We start from the raw sequence: 22,973 nt of genomic DNA, 5'->3' as shown, positions 1-22,973 counted from the left end.
TTCAGTCATTTAATTCCAACTGTAATAAAAAACCCTTGGAGCCGCACGCTGATGCGATATGACACTGAAACAGACAGCAGGCCGGGGAGGGAGGGACTGAGCAGAGAGGAGTCTACAGCGCTTTGTCCTTTTTATGCACTCTGGTTCATGAAATCTGACCACATTTTGATCCAGAATGCCTGCATGGGAAACACATTCGGTCTAGGCTGGGGGCGTCGGGGTGGGAGCAGAGACCTGTGCTGTCCTTGCTGGCAGCAAAGTTTGGTCCTTTCCCTCAGTCCCAGCTGCTCTCCTGCAGCTTTTTGGGCTGTCCCAGGTCCTAGGCCTCCACCCACCTGTGTCCTGAGCCCGCCGGCCGTGCACCAACACCATGCGAGACCGGCTCCAACCACCTCCCAAGCCTGCAACCAAACTGTTCTTACTCTTCTAGCTTCTGCCTTGGAGGCTCCTTTCCCCCTGTCCAGCGTTGTCCCATGACACAGACAGCTTTGACTCCTGATCTTTCGTCCCTTCTGGCCACTGTAGAACTCTCCTGCCAGACCATTCTTCCCACCAGTCTGGCTCATGGGGTCCCATAGCTTGTTTCGGGCACACTTGGGTGCTGCCTGGCCCGGACACAGGGGTCACTGAGAGATGGCTGTCCCAGCAAGACCCCTGCTTTGGGGACCCCTCCTATGCCCAAAAAGCCTGACCCCACAGCCGAGCCCAGATGCAGCTTCCTTTGGGGGTCTGGTTAAGGAGGACTGCCTTATCCGGGCTCCCGGGAGCTGTTTCAGACTAGAGGTTTCCATGAGAGGGCTGCATCCAAAGAAGAATTTCAAAATAATGAGAAACTGGTACGCCTGGGACCAAGCCCTGACCAAGCCCGGCCATTGCCCTGGAGCAAGGTTCTAGAGACCTGTGCAGGGCCAAGTGTTAACCCTTGAGTGTGGGACCATGGGAAGCTCCTGGGTTCCACTGGAGGGTCCTGAGTGGTCAGGGTGATGGGGCCTAGGCAGGGAGATGTCAGGGCAGCAGCTCTTTGCCAAGGTGTGTGAACATATTTCAATATTTTATCCACAGGTACCACTGTACTGGTGCACACCAGCTGATCGGCAGTCTCGGTGGGTTCTGTTGACTGTCTGTTGGGTAGAAAAACAAGTCTCAATTCTAGAGCTGCTTTCCCTGGGGGCCCCATTGGAACCACTCTGCCTTGAGGCTTCCCCAGGGGCTGGTCAGGTCGCTGACCTAAAGTTCCCAGTCCTGTTCCTGTTTGCTCTTTCTGAGAGGAGGGGCGGGGAAGGAAGAGGAGAAGCACGGGGTGGTCAAGAACTCAGGCGCCGGGTCAGACTGTTCTGACTTTGACAACTGACTGTGTCACAAGCTGTGTGACCTCGGAAATGTTGCTGAACTCCTCTGAGCCCTGGTTTCCCAGCTGAAACATAGGGCTAATAATGCTTCTCTCATTAGGGGCCCGTAAGTGTTCAGTTGTTAAAAGTCTGTAGAGCACTTGGCACAGAGAAGCACTTAACTACTAACTAATAATACTATACTTAGCTAGACTCTGATGGCCTGAGTGGACCACATCCATATTCAGCCCGGCTTCTCCTGGGATCTTACCTTTTGCCAAGGACTGTGCTAGACACTGGGGTTTCAGAAAAGAATATCACAAGCCACATACTAAGTGCTACATGGAGCTTAAATAAACAAGCAAGTTATTTACAGATTACCATCCCCTCTACCCCCTCACACACCAACCTCTCACCTATCTTGCGTGGAGACACTCCTAACTATGATAGCCCATTTTCCTGTATTCTCACAGAGAGGCCAAGAGGGAGATGGGCCTATGCCATACCAGGCCTGTGTGCCCACACAAAGGCAAGGGGCTGCTGGCACAGGGACGGGCCTTTGACCCTCCTTGGGGAGGGGGCTCTCCATAGTAGCAGCAGGGGCAGCAAACAGTGTGGGGTGGGACAGCAGGGTTCCCTGAGCCAGGGCCCTGGAAACCCATAGGCCAATCACAGGCCTCCCAGTAACCAGTGCAGGGTGGCAGGGCAGGCTCTCTGCCCTGAGCACAAGCTGTCTGCTCATGGTTTCTTTCTCAAGGAGAGTCAGACACTCACTGCACTGAACAGGGCTTGTTTCAAATGGGCCACCTCCATTGGCATAGACACGCTCCGTTTAAGAGTTCATCGAACGCGTGTACTTAGACTATCTAGCTAATCTGTCTTTTCTATCTATCTACCTATTTCATGTTGAATCAGAGATCACATCTCAAATCTGGCTTCCTGCTAAAACTGACAGTGTGCAATCTGCCAAGCCTGGAAGAATAAAGAATAGAAACCTTGTTACTGGCGGCATTGTTTGCACTTTCAAACCCAAGCCGACGAATAAGAATAGTGAAGAGTCCTCACACTTGTGAAATGAAGATAATTGCTTAATTTCCTAACATTGATAATTTGCAAAACGATATTTGTCTATATTGCCCAGGACTGATGCCACGAGTCAACATGGTAGCAGAGCACATTATTTAAGAGACACCCCTCATCACGCCCATCCTGTTGCTAGGTGTCACCCGTGTGCACACCGTGGCCTGGGCGTGAAGCACCCGCAGGCAGGCGAGCGAGTTGACACAGCCGCACACAGAGCCCAAATGTTTCCCACATTAGGAGCAGAAGAGGTGAGGCTGCATTTCCTGCTTGTCAAGCACTAAAGCTTAATTGGGCCAGAAATACTCCCTGGTTCCTCCTTCTGCAAGACAGATCTCAGCTGTCACTAAGCATCTGTGGCACCCGGAAGGGACAAGTGGAGTTCTGTGGGCTGCAGGCTTTGAGGAGGAACAGATTTTCCTCCACACAATTATGTGCGTGGCATTTGGTTTTCTTTGTGTGTCTGAACTTTTGGCCCTGGGGCTGACATCCTGAACATGCCTGTGTCCCCAGCACTCTGCTCCCACCATGATCCACAGGGAAGTGTGCCAGCCGAAGCCCTGGTCCTGCAGGCGTTAGAGCAAAGGGGGCCTTCCAGCAGGGTGGCTGCCCAGGGAAGTTCCTAGAGGCAGGCGAGGTGAGACCTGAGGGGCGAAGTTCGTGGGTGGAAGGGAGAAGGGAGGGCAGGCAGAGGAAGCTGCGGGAGCTAAGACAGGGAGAAAGCATACATACATCAGCTGGTCAACAAGTACTTACTGAGCACGCACCACGCAGCAGTGGGCCAGGCAGACCTTATTCCTGCTGTTGTGGAGAGAGGCAGCAAGGAAACACCTAGATCTGATGATATCTGGTAGTAAAATGTGCTTTGAAGAAAAATGACACAAAGTAACGGGCGAGGGAGGGAGCAAGGGTTGGTTTGCCCGGAGCAGTCAGGGCAGAGTGAACCAGATCAGCAGGGCATTTGGGGGACACAGGGAGGGGGTGACTAGCGAGGTGCAGGCTTGGGGACCATGATGGAGGCTGCAGAGTGTCGATGGGACCTGGCGGGCAGTATGGGTCATTCTTGATGGCACTCACAGGGGCGAGGAGGGGATTGCTACATGTGTGGGCTAAGCCCTCACGCTGGGAAGGAATGCGTTGCCGTATTCCACTCAAATCCTTCAAGCCGGCCCGTAGGAGTCAACATGCGAGAGTAACCAGTGATCCCATCACCATTTCACAGAGATGAGGACCGAGCCCAGAAAAGGGACATGACACGCCTGAGGTCACTCACCCAGAGAGGAGGCAGGAACCCGGGTCTCCTCATGGGGCTGCCTCTGCCTGGGGCGTGGGAGGGGAAGGCAGCGCTGGCCTGGCCGGCCTGGCCCAAGGAGGTGGGAGGTGAGGTTGGGGCAGGTCCTGGAGCCTCCCATGGAAGCGTGGTGTGACACTGCTGTGTGACCAGAGCAGAGACACCTCCCACTTGCCTTCTTCTGTGCTCGCCTCTTTCTCTCCTTTCTAAAGCCCCCTCCTGTGTTTCCCATGCAGGCCCACTGAGAGCAGGGTGCCAGGAAATGCCAGTCACAGCCTGGCGTGAGGAGGCCCTGACCCGGTGGGGGCCATCTGCAGGCCTCAGCGTGTGCACCTCATTGAGCAAAGGCTCGGCTCTCATGGAAACTGCCTGTGTCTTGAAGGGCCTACTAATGTCATTACAGGCCAAAGCCAGGCCACCACTGGCATTTTGGCTGCCTGCTGGAGTGATCCTTCAATTCACATGAAAGCCTGAAAGCCTCTCCTTAGAGACATTAATTAGCCCCAATTAATGCCAGGCACAAGCTTACCCCAGAGAGAGCGCGGGATTAGCTCCAGCTTGGAGTCCGTCCCTCATTGCTCTGCAAATTGCCCGGCGCGTCGTGATGAGGCTTCTGTCCTTCCTTATCAAAACAACAACACAGCTAAATGTGAAAACTAAAGGGCCTTTGGAGATTTGCTGATTCCCTTGGCCTGTCATTGAAGACTGTCCCCCATCCGGCATCCCCAGCTGTGTCTCTGGTTCTGTCCCCACCCCTCGCTAGGCTGATAGATCATTCTCAAGAGCGGCTTGGCCCCCATGGCCAGCTTCGGAATGCTAATGAGCGCTGCCTGACCAGCTTTCTCTCAGAACTCTCAGCGGCCGTGCAGCGGATTCTGGGATGCTCACTGCTGTCACGGTGACCCCTCTTCCCCAAGAGGAGGACCTTGTTGGCCAGTTCGGGCAGCCGGGGTGTGAGCGGGGAGGTGGGGGGCACAGGCGGGAGAGGCAACCAGATGTGGCTCCCGAGTAGGTTTCCCGTGCCACAGGCAGCTCTCAGACACCCATACCCACTGCCCAGCGCTCTGGGACAGAACGGTGAAGAAGGCATGTGCCTGGCCCTGAAGACTCCCGAGGGGGAGGGCAGTCTGCCAGGCACACAGCACGTGGGGAACCACAGCCCAGCCTCAGGCCACTCGCTACTCCAGGAGGAAAGTCTGGAGTTGGCCGCTCACTGAGCCCGCCTTCTTTTCTTGATTTCAGCCCGGGCATGTGCTCTCGGGAGCCCCGATCCCAGGGTCTGTGCAGGGAAGAGGAGCAGGGGCGGGAGAGGGGCCCTCTCTGTCGTGGGTGGAGGGTGGGGACGATGTGCCCGAGCAAGCCCCAGCCCAGGAAGAATCTCCTGGACAGGGCAGGGCAGGGCAGGGCAGGGGCACCTTTCAATACAGCTTCTGAGGATAGAAAGGAGAAAACTTCAGGGCAGTGAAAGAACAGGTGGACATCCTTCCTCTCCCGACTCCCGCGGGCTCCCCCCACCGCCCCCACATGCAGCCAGGACGCACAGGCACCCACACGTGGCCAGACACAAACGGAGGGGAAGGGAGGGGTGTGAGAGGGGGACAGGAGGAGGACGAAAGCTGTGTGATGGGATAAACACTCAGTTCCTAATCATCCCTCAAGTTCAAACCACAAAGCAAAGTGCGGCCCTCATCACCGCTTTTGGAATAAGATGACAGTCGGCAGACGCGGCGTCCTCTCCACGCCGGCTGTGCTCGCAAGCGGTGGGAGAGGACGCTGCCTCGGGCACCTCTGCAGTCTCTGGGAGAGAACTGTGTTCGAGTCTATGACCAGAGCCACACCAGGGCCGAGTTAGCCAATGAGAACGCGACTTTTACGAGGAGAACTAGCTTGTCTGTTTGTATTTTAATATTGTGGCATTTATTTTAAAAATAGAGATCTATTTTCCAATTGAAGTCTGAAGAAAGGTTTAGGTTTAGGTAGTTTTCTGTGGGCTGGGAGGAACTGGGTCATTTCCCTAGCTGTCATGACAGGTGCCCCAAGCCAACAACCGGAGGGGCCTGGGTGGAGCTTTCCTTGCCACCACTTTCAGGGCTCAGGTCATCAGCGGCTCCAGGATTTGAACAGGGAAGGGGAGCCGCCTCATTCAGAATTACCTAGCCTGTCTTTCGTCTTGCAGCTGGGCAATCTTAAGTCCCCCAGATTATTTCATTTCTTACAATATTGTCAGCATGCGAGGCAAGTCCAAACTAGCTTGTCACCCTGCAGATCCAGCTCCCCTGACACTTAGATGACCAGCCTTGCTGCCCAGACGGAGGGTCCTCAGCCACGTGCCTCTCTTCCTGGCTGGCTGGAGGCATTTCTACTTCTAAGAAACTGGGGGTATATGACGACGCTACATGTGCAAGAAGCTATGCAAACAGATGGCTAAGGGAACACAGATTACTAATGTAATTTAAAAACCCATATAGAACAAAATTATTCTAATACATATTCAACGATATAGGCAATCATTTTTTTTCTCGATTGTGTAAAGTTCACATACGTGACTAGTTTTCAATACTTTACGCCTCCCCCTGCGTATGGCTTGGCCTCCCTCCTGGGAGCCTATGAGGATTAGTTGGTCTTGTCCTGGGTTAGGGGGTGCCCAGAGCTTAGCCCAGCCCCTGGGGCACCAGTGCAGCAGGGCCCCTCCAACCCAAATCCAGAGTCTGGAACCTGCTGTTCTGAGCTCAGGGCCCCCGGTGCAACCTGATTTAGTGATGAAATCTTTGTTATGACCTATGGAGTATCAGTCCTTCCAGGGAAGAGGACTTTCTTCACTACTGCCAGCCCCTTGTTTTGTCCCTAACCACTGCCCCCACCCCTCAGGACTGAGATCCTTGGCTGGTGGAGGGGGTTGGGTTCCCCTCCGCCAGGCTGTCCAAATGTCACTTGGTATAAGGCTCTGTCTCTTGCCAGAACCCTCCTCACCTCTGACGCCGAACCTATGTCTGGATTACCTGCCCCCTGTTTGCAGTGACATTGTCTTCAGCTTCCTGGGGTCTACCGGCTTGACTGGGCTTTCACCTGTCCCCCTTGCTGTGCTGGTGCAGCTACTGGGCCTGCAGCCTGGCCCTCTTCGCTGGCCCCTGATCTGGCTCTCGAAGATCCTTCCTTCCGGGAGAATTGGATGCCACCTGCCTCTCTGCTGAGCCCCCAGCCAAGGTCTGATGATGATAGTGGTGATGATGACGATGATACCTTCCACTGTACACAGATTGCCTTTTTTTTCCTTTTCTTTTTTAACTTTTTGTGATGAAAAAATTCCAAACATATGAAAAAAGAAAGAAAAGAAAGAATAGTAAGGAACCCCCATGTATCTATCCATCACCCAACTTTCATAATCATCAACTTGTAGCCAATTTTGTTTTCTCTATTCCACCCATTTTAGTTGCTCATTCATTTGTGTTTTTTTTTTTTTTTTTTTGAGACAAACTCTGGCTCTGTTGCCCAGGCTAGAGTGCCATGGCGTCAGCCTAGCTCACAGCCTCAAACTCCTGGGCTCAAGGGATCCTCCTGCCTCAGCCTCCCGGGTAGCTGGGACTACAGGCATGCGCCACCATGCCCGGCTAATTTTTTCTATATATATATTTTTAGTTGTCCAGATAATTTCTTTCTATTTTTAGTAGAGACGGGGTCTTGCTCTTGCTCAGGCTGATCTCAAGCTCCTGACCTTGAGATCAGGAGCGATCCACCTGCCTCGGCCTCCCAGAGTGCTAGGATTACAGGCGTGAGCCACCGCGCCCAGCCTCATTCATTTGTTTACTGGAGTATTTTAAAGCAAATTCTAGATGTTATGTCATTTCAGTCATAAATACATAAATACCTTCAGTTGTTTTGAATTGATAATATATGTGTCTGTGTGTGTGTGTGTATGTATATTTAAGACCACGAAGCATTATCACGCCATGTGGAAATTAATTGTCTTCGCAGAGTTATCTTTTACCAGTTGATTTGTCCAAATCAGGAGTCAAAGTCTGCACACTCACTTAGTTAAAGTCTCTTAAGACCCCTCTATTCCCTCATCCTCGAATAGCTCCCTCCCCTCTTTTCACACCTTTGCTCTGCTAGAGAACCTGAGTGATGTGTCCAGTAGAAGGCTCCACATTCTGGGTCGGGATAAATGCTTTCTCAGGATGTCATTTAACTTGTTCTTCTGTATACTATATTTCTGTGCACTGTTATTTACATCAGGAAACTTGATTAGATTCAGGCAGTGGGACTGAGGGTGGAGAACCACGGGGAACTGGCATCCTGGAGGGAAGGGATATTTTGTCCCTGACGTTATTTGGAATTGCTGGCGCATGGTGATAATACAAAGCGGACTGACCGTGAGTTGGTTTTGAGATTGAGGTAGAATTCCCTGCAAGGTACCGTGCTTTTGCCTGCACACAAGTGGACTGGTATCTCTCCCAAGCCCCTTCTTGGTAGGCTGCTGGATCAAAGTCCTTCAGTTTTTAGACAAGAATACTCACGGGTGGCTCCGCACCGCTTTTGGCATCATGGCGTGAGGCACAGGATGTCTGGTTGGTCTCTTGTTTTGTGATCAAGTGGGTTCATGTCCTGTCAGCCCGATTTGGTGTTAGCAGCTCAGAGTCATTACTTCATTAAGAAGTTGCAAAGTAGTGATTTTTCAATTCTATCATTTCTTCTGATTTATTATCTGGTCATTATCTTCTATAAGAAAGAATTTTCTCTGCTTTTCGTCACAAGTTTTCAGAGGAGGAGTCGGTGCCCTGGCAGCCTCACATACTGACTAGTGAGTTTTATTGCGCTTAATATCGTTTGGGTGCAGATCTTTGACCATGCTGTATGTATGCTCATATTTTTTAAAGAGAAAAAACCAGGCATTTATACTGATACTTCCAATTCAAATTTAAAATTGTAGGGTTTTTACTTAACTTGGTTGAGTTCACACTTTCATTTCTTTTCTCTTTGCTGAAAAGCTTGGTTTGGAATGATTTTGACATAATTACTTATTTGCCTTGTTCCACAGTATAACTATTAACATAATAGTTTCAAAATAGCTGTATGAATATTGCTGCTAACGGTAAGATTACTGAATGCAGGATAGAATTTCCTCGTGGTTCGTTTTGTTCTTAAAACATACCCCCCCAGGACTGTATAATCAAAATTCTTTATTTTAAAGTCATTTGAAGTAATTATTTTTCCTGTGTTGTGCCACTGACTTGATGTGTAGGTAGGCACGTTCTTTCCTTTTATTTTCAAGTTTGAAGTCTTGCTTTTTTGATTTTTTTTAAAATTGGATTTGAAGTCAAAACTACATAACAAGATATGTTCAGAGAAGTCTAGCTCCTGTCTGTGTCTTCTCCATCCTGTTCCCTCTCCCTTAATAGGTAACTGTTTTCATTATATTTGGTTTATTCATTCATCAATTTTTAAAAATATAAACAAATATGTACATAGTCACATTCTCCTCTTCCATATCGTGGTTAACAACAGTAACAAATTCCTTGTCACTCTCCCAGATGAGAGACGAAGTTTCATTCTCCCCCTTGAACCTGGGTTGGTCCTGTGACTGCTTTAACCTCTAGAATACAGCAGAAGCTATGCTCTGCCAGTTATAGGCCTAAGAAGACTAAGAATTTCATTTCCTCTTTGTTATGCTCACCCTTGGGATTCAGGATTCAGCTGCCAATCAATCAATCAATCAAACAGTTAAAAAGCCCAAGCTAGCCACGTGGATGTAGGGAGGTCCTAGCCTCTCAGCCATGTCTGCCAAGGCCCCAGACATGTAAATGAGTTATCTTGGGTGGTTCAGCCCAGCCGCCACCTGACTGCCGCAGCATGAGAGATCCCAGGGGAAACTGGCAGAAGAACTGCTTGGTCAACCTACAGAATCATGAGAGATAACTAATGTTTGTTCATGTTTTAAGCCACTAAGTTTTGAGATGGTTTATGTAGTATTAGATAACCAAACATCTTTCTTACATGGAAGGAAGGATTCTATTTATGCCTTGTTGTACCTTGCTTTAACATTTATGTATCCTGGAGATCACTTTGTATCGCTATACATTGATTTTTTATCTTTGTGATGAGCCAGGTTATAGATGGAAGTCTAAGGATCAGAGATGTTGAGTAGCTCTTCCAAAGCTGCACAGCCAGTATATTATTTTGCTAGGGCTGCCATAACAAAATACCACACACTGGGAAGCTTAAACAACAAATTTATTTTCTTGCAGTTCTGGGGCTAGAAGTCCAAGATCAAGGTTTCAGCAGGCTGGGTTTCTTCTGAGGCCTCTGTTCCTAGTTTGCAGATGGCTGCCTTCTTACATGGTGTCCTCGTGTGCACGCACCCCTGGTGTCTCCTGTGTCCAAATTCCCTCCTCGTATAAGGACACCAGTCAGATCGGATTAGGGCCCACCCAACAGCCTCACTGTAACTTAACCATCTCTTTAAAGTCCCTGTATCCAAATATAGTCACATTCTGAGGTACTGGAGGTTAGGGCTTTAACATATGAATTTTGGGGGACACGAGAATATGTGACCAGCTTCGGTCTGCCATCCTTGGGTTTAGATTTGTACATACGAACACGGTCTCTTCACGTGGCTATTGCACACATTGGAGGAAAAATTTTTAATTACTGAAAAATAGGCTCTAAGGTAATAACAATGTTATGGATAGAAATCCGAATAATAAATTAAGAACTGATTTAAAAAGCATAAGAAGAGAGAGTGACAACCCTCCCCCCTCCCACATTACAATAGTTCAAGGAAATGATTTTTAGGGAAGACAGCGCTCACTGAGAATGCTTCTGTGGGTGATAGCTGCTAGTTCGCGTCACACCTTTTTATCTCTATTTTCCTAAACTGGGAAAAATTAAAGGGTGTTAAGTGGGGCATAGGTGTTTGCCAAAATATTAATATCGGTTGTTTCTGAGTAGTGAAACTATGGGTAATTTCTCTCTTTTTAAGACTTTTCTGTCCTTTTCCATGCTTTTTTTGAATATTTATTTCTTTTATAATGGAAAAGATAAACAGCGTAGAAATGTTTTGAGATACACTGGGTCATTCTCTTTCCCATCCTTCGTTTTTGTCCTTATGAAGTCTGGTTAAAGAGACCAACAAATAGCACAGGAAGGGAAAAGAGGCCCCCAGGGGCATAATAAAACCCAAGGGCGTGGGGCATTTGGGGGGGTGGGGTGAGTATATGTCAGGGTGTAGTCAGGAAACCAGGGCCTGTAACAGAAACTCCCACGGAACACATGAGGCCAGCTCATCAAGCACAAACCAGCTGTGAGGACTGTGCGTTCAGCCACCCCTGGGCAGGGTGTATGAGCCTGAGATTGCAGCGGCTTGGTGCCACCCCCACCCCAGGGAACGGAGTGTCCCCACTCAGCTGCTCAACCCACGTGGTCAGTTACTCTTACTCTTGGAGCTGCCCCAGTGTCCTCAGGCTAAGCTGATTGACTACTGAATCCACTTCCCGTTTTCAGAGAAATTTAAAGATGTGTGGTCTTACTTGCTTGAAGTTCCCTCCCTCCCTTCCTTCTTTCCTTCCTTCCTTCCTTCCTTCTTTCTTTCCTTCCTTCCTTCCTTTAAGGAGGGAGAGGGGATGTATTAGTCAGGGTTCTCATGAGAAAGAGAACCAATAGAATGTGTGTATGTATAGCAAGGAATCAACGCACATGACTGTGGAGGCTGAGACAGTCTAAGATCTGCAGTTGGCAAGCTGGAGACCAAGGAGAGACGATGGTGTAATTTCAGTATGAGTCTGAGTCTGAGTTCAAGGGCAGGAGAAGGTCGATGTCCCTGCTTGAAGACAAGCAGAGAGAATGAATTCTCCCTTACTTGGTCTTTTTGTTCTATTCAGGTCTTAGTTGGATTGGATGAAGCTCACTCATGTTGAAAGGGCAATCTGCTTTGCTCAGTCTACTGATTCAAATGTTAATCAGAAACACCCTCACAGACACACCCAGAATAATGTTTAACCAAATATCTGGGCACCCTGTGGCCCAGTCAAGTTGACATATACAATTAACCATCACAGGTGGGATAAGAAGGGGCAGGAGAAAAAAGCACTAACCCTTTCTGTTTGGGTAACAATCACCATATCTCATGATCCCTCCTACCCAGGGCTCAGAAATTCCTTCGATCTTATGGAGACACACTGTATTTAGTCCAGAGTGTAACCTGGCTTGGCTTTGCCAACAGAAGGGGCCCTACTGGCTTTCCATGAGGGAGCTGCGGAGAGGGGAGCATCTGGTGATTAGGCAGCCCCTCTGGCTCAGGCCCACACAGTCAGAGATGAAAGGAGCAAGGCCATGATGCTGTGCTGGGAGGCACAGGTGCAGGTGTTTTCTTGCTTTTGAACTCCACAGCTGGAGCTTTCTCTGCCCTGAGGGGTTCTGGACCTCACCACTCACCAGGGGAGAGCTGGGCTAGGGGGATGCGCCAGCATGCTGATGGAGGCGAGGCCCTGCTGAAGTGGGAAAGCTGGCCACAGGACACACACCTGTGGACAATGACAATGATGACTTGTCCCCAAGTGGTGCTGCCTGGCCAACAAATGCTCTCACATTAGATTGCCTGCCCAGAAGCAAATCTAGGAAGTTCTGTTTGAATTATGTTATAACAATAGCTCCTTCACCCAGGAGCCCATAACCAGTGATAACTTTGATGTAAAATTCTTTTCTGCTAAGAAACTCAGAGCCGCACATGCTGTGCACAAATCCACGTGTCATACACAAGCCAGCTCTCGGGTTTCTGTGGAGCCTCTTCTTAGGTTTTGAGGTGCTGTCAGAGACGTGCAGATGTGCTAGAAGCACCATCGTTGGTCAACTCTGAGGAATTACAGTGAATGGGAAAGGTGCTGGAGGAATGAATTCAGGCAAACTTAACTCAGATTTCTTTAAAAAAAACAAGACAGATTCTAACATCTACCTTCTGGTGAATATAATGTGAACCCACAAGAAAATGCTACAAAATTGTTAGTTAATTTTTAAATACTTAGAAAAAAAGCCATCCTCACTAGGAGCCATCGATTGTTTATTAAAAATGAGCTCTCATGGATTCCTGTGCAAAGATAACATATTAAAGCTGGATTATAGCATCTTCCTTTCCCAAAATTGATACCAAAACCAGACAAAGACTTTACAGAAAGGAGAATTTTAGGCCCATTTTACTCATGAATGCAGATGCAAAAACACTAAATAAAATATTAGCAAATAAAACACCAACATGACATTAAAAAATAATAAAATACATTTAAATTGGGTATATGCTGGGTGTTTGGGATGCCCTAACAATAGAAAACTGCAAATATAACTTACCACATTACAGATTAAAAGAGAAAAACCATCTAATTATCTCAATAGATGTGATAGATGCATCTTTGATAAATTTGAACTCTATTCATGCTAAAATAACTATTTTAAATTAGGAAGAAAGATAATTTCTTTGATAATAAGTATCTATTAAAAAAACCCAAACAAATAAAATCCTAACAGGGGAACTATGAAAAACATTTCCTTTAAAATCAAGAATAAGACTAGGATACCTAGCATCATAAGTTCTATGGTTTTGGAGGCCCTGGACTGTTCAATAAGACAAGAAAAGGAAATTAGAGGCACAAATATTGGAAAGGAGGTAATAAAATGCACTATTTACAGGTGATAGGACTGCTTTATAGGAAACCCAAAGGAACTGACATTTATGTATACTGAATATAAGATTAATATACAAAAATCAGTTTAGCATTTCTGTATACCAGCAGCAAACAATTAGAAATGTAATTACTATTGATGATGATATCATAGAATATCAAGTCTCATAAGAGTGTCAGAGAATATCAAGTAACTACTAACTATATGCAAGACCTCTATGGGGAATATTAGAGATAGTAAAGATCCAAATAAGCTTTGTACCAAACTCATGGACAGGAAGTTTTAATACCGTGAAGATGTCGGTTCTCCCCAAATTGATCTATAGATTCAATGCAATCTGGATCAAAATCCAAACAATGTTTTTCATAGAAATTGATGAAATCACTAAAAATTTATATGTAAAAGGCTAAGAACAGCAGGATATTTCTCAGCAAGAAGAGCGGGAAGGTAGGATAGGCCCCATCACATATCAGGACTAAATATGAGCCTATAATAATTAAGGCAATGCAGTATTGGTGTAAGAATAGCAAATTGATCGATGGAACAGAAGAGAGAGCACTCCACAAAGATCAATGCACATAAGGAAATTTGGAATGTGACAGAAGTCTTAAGCTGTGACAAAAAGGATTGTTTAATAAATGGAACTGTAGAAAAAGGTGGGATCAACCCAAGTGCCCATCAACACATAGTGGACTAACAAAATGTGGTATGTATATACCATGGAGTACTACTCAGCCATAAAAAGAAGTGAATTAATGTCTTTTGCAGCAATTTGGATGGGATTGGAGAACATTATCCTAAGTGAAGTATCTCAAGAATAGAAAACCAAACACTACTCTCTAATAATCTGGAACTAATTGGTGGGCACACATGGATACAGAAAGAAGTGAAAATTATTGGAAATCAAGAAAGGGGGGAGGAGGGGAGGGGCAAAAACCTACCCAACAGATACAATGAACACTATTCGGGTGATGGGCACACTTATAGTCCTGACTAAAGCATTATAAAAGCTATCCATGTAACAAAAACATTTATATACTCTTAATATAAAAAGTAAAATAAAAAGTTTTTCATCCATTAAAAAAAAAGCCCCCATAGTACAAATGGGCTAGATTGGCCTAGCCTGATACCTACAAGCGTAGACTCTGACGCCAGCCTGCCTGGATTAGAATCCTGCCGGGGCAGTTTATCATTTACAAGATCTTGAGCAACTTACTTAATTGCCTTGTGCCTCAATTTCCATATTTGTAAAAGGAGGGTAATAATAGAACCAACTTCATAAAGTTGTAATAAGGATTAAATGAATTAATATTTGTAACGAGCCTACAGCATGCCTGGCACTTAGTAAATGTTATATAAGTATTTCCTAAATGCATAAACAATTATGTATTTTTCCTAGAAAAGGCTATTGATGGACAAATAAAAAGTATAAAAATGGCTATTAAAAAAAAGAAGAAAAGGAAAAAAGAAAAAGGTTATCCATATGGGAAAATAAAACATCGAGTCCATACCTGACACCATACACAATTCCAGAAGAGTTAAGGACTTAAATGGCATAAGCAAATCTTTTAAATCTCTTGGTAGAAAATATAGGTGGATATGTTTAAGACTTTGAATAGTGAAAGGTTGCTTAAACAATAGACAAAAATTGACAATAATATAAGTGATTAATATATTTGACTATAAAAACTTAAGAACATGTGTTCTTCAAACGATGTCTTAATGAAAGCAAAAGTGAGCAATCCTAGTTACAAACTGAGAAAAGATAAGTCACAACATTTATGATTAACGACGAATTAATATCAAGAATATATAAAGAACTTCCGCAAAACAACAAGAAAAATACAACAACCCTGTGGGAAAACAAGCAACAGACATAAATAGACATTTCACAGGAGAGGAAACATGTATGGCCAGTGAACACAAGAAGAGATGTTTAAAATCTTTAGTGATCAGAGAAACACACATTATAACCTCAATGAGCATTTGTTTTATCCCTGTTCGATTGGCATTAAAAATTTGATAACATGAAGCTTTGAAGAGGTTGTGGAATCACAGAACATGCATATTTGTGAAACATTTTGGAAAAGAGCTTGGCCTTATCCCCTAACATCGAACATCCATCCACCCCATGACCCAGCAATTCCACCATTAAGGATATACTAAAAAGAAACTCATGCACATAAAACAGGAGACTTGAATAAAAGCGCTTCTAGCAGCATTTTTCACAATAGCAAAACATGACAACAACCCAAATGTCCAATAATGGAAAAGTGAATGGATAATTGTGGTATCAACAGTGGAATAATATACAGCAGTAAAAATGAATGAATACAACCACAAACAACTATATGAATAATCTTAGCAACATAATATTTGGTGGAAAAAGGTAAGTCTGGAAGAACTACATACAATATCATGTCCTTTTTATAAAGTTTAAAGTAACTAAAATTTTATAAAAACATACCTTTTAGAGATACATGTAGATGCAATAAAACTTATTTTAAAAGGTAGGCACAGGTGTGATGGACATAGGATTAAGAATGATTACCTTGGTCAGGTAGAGCCCAGGGGATGTAATGAGGTGGGACCATGTGGTATAGGTTATTGTCAGGATCCTAGCTTTTGTTTGGATCTGGCGGGTTCACAGGTGCTTGTTATATTGATATTGTTTAATAGAACTAAATAAAAGCAAGCCACGCATAGACCGATAGTGAGTGTCTGTCATAAACCAAGGAAAACAATCAGTCTAGTTCCATGTACTTGAGTTCCGACGAAAAGAACAAAAAGAAGAAACATAAGCTGGACAAGAGTTACATGAAACTATCAAATTTACTTTCTTTTAAAAAATTTTTTATTATCTTTTTTTTTTTTTGAGACAGGGTCTCACTCTGTCACCCAGGCTGGAGTGCAGAGGTGCAATCACAGCTCACTGTAACCTCCAGCTCCTGAGCTCGAGTGATCCTCTTGCCTCAGCCTCAGAGTAGCTAGGACTACAAATGTGTGCCACCATGCCCAGATAATTTTTTTGTTTTTGTTTTTTGCTTTAGAGACAAGGGTCTCACTATGTTGCCCAGGTTGGTCTTGAACTCCTGGCCTCAAGTGATCCTCCCACCTCTGCCTCCCAAAGTGCAGAGATACAGGTGTGAGCAACTGCGCCCGGCCCAAATTTACTTTCAGTTGAGGTCAGTCCAGTTCATTCACCATGTCTGTTATATCCCAAAGCACTGTACCAGGCAGTAACAATGTTTTGTAATCCACCTGGAGAGAGATGTCAAGAGTCACCTGGTAGGTTGACTTCTCACACTTACAGATGGCCAGCCTGGAAAGGAGAACCTTGTGGCAGGAATAGTCTAGGCCAGGCTTCCCCACTTGGATGAATTAACTCTGTTTCTTTTGCCTGTGTGGTCATTTGCTCAAGATCCAAAGTCCCTAGAGAGAGAACACCCACATGTTCGAGCAGAGCTCTAGTTTCCTTTGGTACTGCGGTGAGTAGGGAGTTTCTCGCTGGCAGAGTCTCCAGGAACCTCTTTGGTATCTATAGTGAAGGCACAGATGGTTACATTTCCTGTATTACCAAGATAGCACACCACGGGGAGGGAGAAAGGATGTCAGGTGGCCCAAGCAGAACACGTATTCACTATGTATATTTACACATTGTATTATTAGTGGTAATAATAAGAGCTACCACGTATTAAATGCCTACTACGGGTCAGTCCCTTAAAATACATTGTTCTCTACCTTGACTGTAAGCTGCAAGAAGGCAGGGCTTCTGTCTTGTTCTAGACTGTATTCCCGGCACCTAGATCAGAGCCTGGTACGTTGTATGCGCTCAGTTAATATTTCCACAAACGACCGCCCAGCTCCCGCCCGGCGGCGTGGTGAGGCAGGCATTAGGCTTACCACTGCCCCTCCTATTCAGGCCCTTTCGTCTTCCGCCTGGAATGTTGCATGATCTCGTACTAGGCTTCCTGGCCCCTAGTTTCTGCTGCTATAATCTATTCCCCGCATTGCCACCAGAGTTTCTTGTTAAAAACTTTTATGACTTGCAGCTTCTATGGAGGGAGGCGGTAGTTTCCAGAAGAGGATAGGAAAACATGCCAGGCGGTCAAACATCACAGTTCACAGCAGAGGGAGAGTTCTGTAGCGCTGTGTGGGAGAGGGTGGGCTTCTATAAGTGTATTCAGGTGGCTATTACCGAGACCACATTTAAGAAGGATATATTTTTTTAAACCCTACCATTTATTGACCACATACTTTGTACCTGGGGCTTTACTTATACTATTTTACTGAATTCTCACAATAATTTTTTGAGGCAGGCAATTCTGGTTCCATTTTACAGATGAGGACACTAAGGCTCAGAGAGGTGAGGAAAGTACCGAAGGTCACATGGCTAGTGAACGGTGGTGTCAGAATCCCCCACTCTCATCCTACCCCTGATCTTTCTGGCTCCAAAGAAGCACTTACGAGTCAGTGCACCCAGAAGAACGTGTTCATGGCACTTGAGGACACAAGGGAGGAAACGAGCCGACTGGACCTGGAAAAGAAAGATGGGGAGAGACCTCCAAATAACGAGTCCCCAGATCCAGGAGAGCCCCCTCAGAGTCAGGAAAGCCGAGAAGGCTCCTGCCTTGCATGAGAAGTTGGGTGAATGACCTAGGATTGCATAACTCTTTCTTTTCCACCTCTCTCTTTGCTATTTGTTTCTGGGCTACTCAATTCCAGTTAGCACTTCCACTAGATGGAGGGAGGGCGAGGAACAGGTGAGGGAAGGGAGAAGCAGTGGCTAGAAAACAAATTAAATTAATTAAGGCCAGTTAACGAGTTTAGCTCTGAGTAGAGGGGTAGAATTACTGCAGTGACCATCGCCCGGAGTGGGGAGCTGGGGGCCTCCAGTCCTGCTGTGCTGGAGGCTGTGTGGTCTTAGGGGTGGCACTCATCCTCGCCGTGTCACCTGTGGAATGTGGGGTTCAGGTCAGATACTCGGTCCTTCTCTGAGTCTTCCGTAAGTCTGAGAAATGAGCACAGATAGCTGTTAGAATTTTCCTATACGAATGTTCATCGCAGCTTTACTTCCAAGAGCAAAACATTTTCGGGAAAAAAGTTTGACTCAAGGTTTTTTAGTAAAAAGTGATGAAAAATTACCAGGGGCTGGGACTTGGAACAGGGAGTGACTGCAAATGGCCACGAGGGATCTTTTGGGGCGACAGAAATGTTCTAAAATTGGATTGTGGTGACGGTTGCACAACTCCGTAAATTTATTAAAAACCATTGGATGCTATGTAAATTATATCTCAATAAAGAAGTTAAAAAATGATAATAAATGCTGGGAAAATGTGCACCAAATCACAGCGGTTGCCTTTGCGGAAGGCTCAGAGGAGGCCGTGATGAACACACCATCCTCCTGCATCTTAGAGAGCTGTTGAATCAGCCTCCTGAGGAGAGGGGAATGAATACGAATTGTGCTAGCACATCAAAGTGTGCGGATTGAAATGGCACTAAAGGAGGAAACATCAGATTCAGAGGGAGGGAATTTATGAGGACTTGATGAGATCCGAAGGAAGATGAGAACCCAGGCAGACTCTGTGCGCAGTGGGCCCACACGCGGTCCCACTGGGAAGCAGGGAGGGCGGGACGGGCAGCAGATCCCGTGGGTAAGCGGCACCTCTTTCTAGGCACCCAGTGACCAGCTGGTCCAGGATAGGCCCAGAGTGGCTGTGGGGTGGGGAGGCCACTCACTACCGTGGTCATTCTGCCACGTGGTTGTGGCGAATGCCTGCAAGGCTGCGCTTCATGACTGAGGGCGACCATGGCCTCTCACAAGTAAGTGGCAAAACCAGGATTTGGACTCCAGACATGTAACTCTGATGCTTGACCCGCATCCACAACCCCATGTTGCCTGCCTTACTGAAAAGGAAAGTGAGGCTCAGAGAGGCTGAGTGAGTCACCCAAGGTCACATAGCAGAGAGTGGTAGGGCTGGGATTCAAATTCAGGTCTTCTGGTGCCAAGGCTGAGACCGGTCCCACAAGTCGCTCCTTTCCGCTGCTAAGGAGGGCATGGGGACTCAGCTGTCCTGCTTTCATCTCCCAGGATTTCGACTGTCTGGAGAGGGGCTGAGGTCTGGAGGGAGGGTTGGGTGACATCACCCTTTCAGCTGCGGTCATGAGGTTGGGGAGGAGATAAACAAGCCCTTCTCAACCTGACTCTCTCTAAAGAAGATCCTTGAAGCTCCCCTGAATACTTCTTTTGGGGTGCTCGTCATTCATCCCGGCTTGAAAGACACCTGCTCAGCATGTCAAAAGGCTGCCGGCTATTCCTGCACAGGAGAGAGAATACTTTGCCAGTTCACCCAAGGAGAGGAGGAGAAGGGCAAAGCCTTTCAGCTCACCTCCTTCTTGGTGTGCCTCTCTGTCTTGCGATTTGCTTTAAGAGTTCCCATTCCCTTCCTTAATGTGATAACACGGGCTGAATTCTTACTAGAACCAACGTTCCATCACGACTCAATGTCCAAATTTATCCCTGAGCTGGCAAGGGTCCGGAGCCAGGTGTATGTGCATTCCATGCACAATGCCTGTGTCTATCCGAGTGATCTTGAGAGGTGAACTCAGGACGGGTGGGGAGGAGGGGGTGATCACCCTGCTGCATTAGGAGGGAACCTGGGCAGAGGGAAGGGAACCCACTCCGTAGAGATGCCGGGATGAGGCTCACTTTCCCTCCCTTCCACTCCTGCCCTAACCCTTCCAGCCTTGGGGACGGCGTGTCTGCGGCACCATCTGTCCTACAACAGGTGGCACTCCCTGTGCCCCTGTAATGCCCGTGACTCTCGCCTCCACTGCTGGTCAGCCGCCCGCTCCCAGCGCACAGCCTGGACCTGCCTCCACTCCCAGAGCCGCTCCTCTTCTGAAATCTTCTCTTCCAGCCTTGACTCTCTGACCGCAGCCGCCACGATCTGCCTGCTCAGCCGAGTCCTGCTGGAGAAAAACCACATGGCCTGTGGCTCGGCCTAGGGGCCAGCCTCGGGGGCACTCGGTGCCATCCAGCAGCCACTTGGCCTGGTCCCCTGACCGATTCCCCTTAATGACCAGCCACCTCTTCACCCCTTTCTTCAAGGCCTTCACCCCACCCCAACCATCGCCCCCTCTAACATCTGCTTTATGGAGCAAACTGCTCTGGGTCAGGTGCCCCAGACACTTGCCACCTGGGTCTGTAATGGTTTATTTGTGTATTTGTTTCCCCGACTCGACTGTGTCCTTCTTTGGGTCGGGATGTGTCTCTCACTCACCTTCATGTTCCTGGTGCCTGGCCCGGCACCCGCAACTTCCTGCTGGCTGAAAACTGTTTCTGGGTGAGCACAGACAGACCACAGTGGCCAAGGCCAAGGCCATGGCAGAGGCTGGCTTGGGGGGTGACCCACAGCCTGTTCCCATGAGCCTGGAGGAGCTCAGAGCGGCCTCCTGGGGTCTCCCGCCGCTCAGCTGGCATTAAAACCAGAGGAGACCAATAGCTGCTCTCTCTGGTCTAAAATCCTGTGTTGGGAGATGAATCTGAGGCCATTCAGTTCTTTACAGTGAGGTTTCCATGGCGACTGCAGCCACGGCCTGCATGGGGGGCAGCTGTGCCTCCTGCAGCCAGGCCGAGGCCCACCTGTGCGTTAAGGAAGGGCGCGCTCGTCCCTTCTCCACCGGGCAGGAGTGCAGAGGTTGCCAGGTCTCTTCTCCCCCACTGCGCACACTGAACAGCAGTTGAGCTGTGAACTTCCCTGCAGGGTTGAGGGCTTGGGGAAGGCGGGCAGTAGAGTCTACCTAAGCACCGGACCACGCCCGCCCCACGTGCTACCATCCAGAGTCACCTGATCTGGGCGGAGCAGGGATCTTCCGGTCTCCTTCTTCCAGGAGGGGAGTCTCAGGGAGCTGGGTCAAGACAATATTTGCATGTTTCTCGCCTCTATTCTGCCCCTCTGGGATACAACAGGGCTTTGTGGTCAAGAACTTGCTCTTCTGGACAATGAAACGGTCACACCCAGCATTAGGATGTTCCAAATATACTGCGTTTCTGTCTGCCAGCTGCCACCCCTGTCACCACTTCCCTCTCTCTTCCTCCCTCTCCTCACCACCCTTCCTCTCCATCTTCCTCCTCCCTTTCCTCACCTCCCCTTCCCTACCCCCCTCCATGTCTCCTCCCCAAACCCCCTCCCCCTCCCTCTTACCTGTCCCCACCTGGCTGCTAGCAGCCCAGGCCTTTTAGCTCTGCCTACCGACCCCTTGGTCTCTATGGAGCAGGCCCTGGAAGTCCCCTCGACTTTCTCTTGGACCTTGGGACTCTGCCCCAGCCCATCCTTGAATGGAGAGGGGGCAGGGAGAGAAAGTCGACAGACCAGGCTGGCACACAGCACGGTTGTCCTCCAAATTACGAAGCAGAAGCCTCTGGGTCTGTTCCCTAGATGCCCCGGCCCCACCCCAGCCACCTGCCTCTTTCTCCTGCCGCTTGCACTCGCACCCCGGCGGGACCTTTTCCCTATGATTTCCGGCCACAAGTTCCCCTGTCCCTGAGTCCTCCTCCAGTTACCTTCCCTTCTCCTGCCTTTCTCTCCTGGCTCTGCCTCTCAGCAGCCTGGCTCCACCTTTCCCTAAGAATGCAGTTTGGTGGGCAACCCTTGGCTTTCCTGAGTCCACTCCATTGAAGGACATTCCAAGCCTGCAAACTGCCACTCAGCGGCTTGGCTCAGTTCTCGTCCTTCCCGTGAAGACGGCGTCCTGTTTTTGTTGCCGAGCGTCGTGCGGAATAGTTTGCTGGACTCTGGGAAATGCCCAGATGCTCTCTGAAGAACCCTCACTGCTCTCCCGTCCCCACATGTCCCACTCCTTTCTGCTTGTGGCTTTCGGCAGGACGTTCGCTCTGGAGGACCATGTCCTAGGAAACTCCGCCTGCTCCAGCCCACGGGGACTCCCCGCGACCACCAAGGCTCAGGGCAAGGACGTCTCATTCCCCAGTGCGTCGTTAAAAAGCACTGCTTTTTCTGTTAGAGTCATTACAGCCTTCTCCTGCTTTTTTTTTTTTTTTTTAACATCTTAGGATATATTTACTCAGCACAGAGTAGTTTCTTTCAGTCTTATCTCTTGCTTGATTTTTTATTTTTATATGTTAGTTGTCAAAATAATGAATTAGTTCATTAGCATCCTTAACCGATAGCCAATTAGGTTCTTTTTTTAAAAAGTATCATTACAGACTCATGGATTTAAATATTTGTGACCTGTTTCAATCTGTTGTCATTACTATCCTTATCGATACTCACATTGTCACATCTCTGGCCAGTGGGAGGCTTGTCACCCTGGCTCCTGAGGCCTTTGGACCTGACCTCATTGTCTTTGATTGCTTCCGCACTACCTGCTGTGACAAAGTGCTCCAGGTTGTATCATTTTCAGAGGCCTCTTTTGCCAGTGATGATTGGGGAGGGTCCAACTGAGTTTTAAATGAGTTCCTTACGACATCCCTTTCCCCATGGCAGGGAGAAGGGTTAGGAAGATGGGAAGCAAATCTCTTCCGTGTTTCAGGATTATTCAGCTTTGAGCTGAATTCCTTTGGGTTGGGAAAAGGGCAGGGCTGTAGT

Source organism: Propithecus coquereli, unplaced genomic scaffold, assembly GCF_000956105.1.
Source record: "Propithecus coquereli isolate 6110/MARCELLA unplaced genomic scaffold, Pcoq_1.0 Scaffold210, whole genome shotgun sequence".
Classification (NCBI taxonomy): domain Eukaryota; kingdom Metazoa; phylum Chordata; class Mammalia; order Primates; family Indriidae; genus Propithecus; species Propithecus coquereli.
This window is presented reverse-complemented; position numbering follows the sequence as displayed.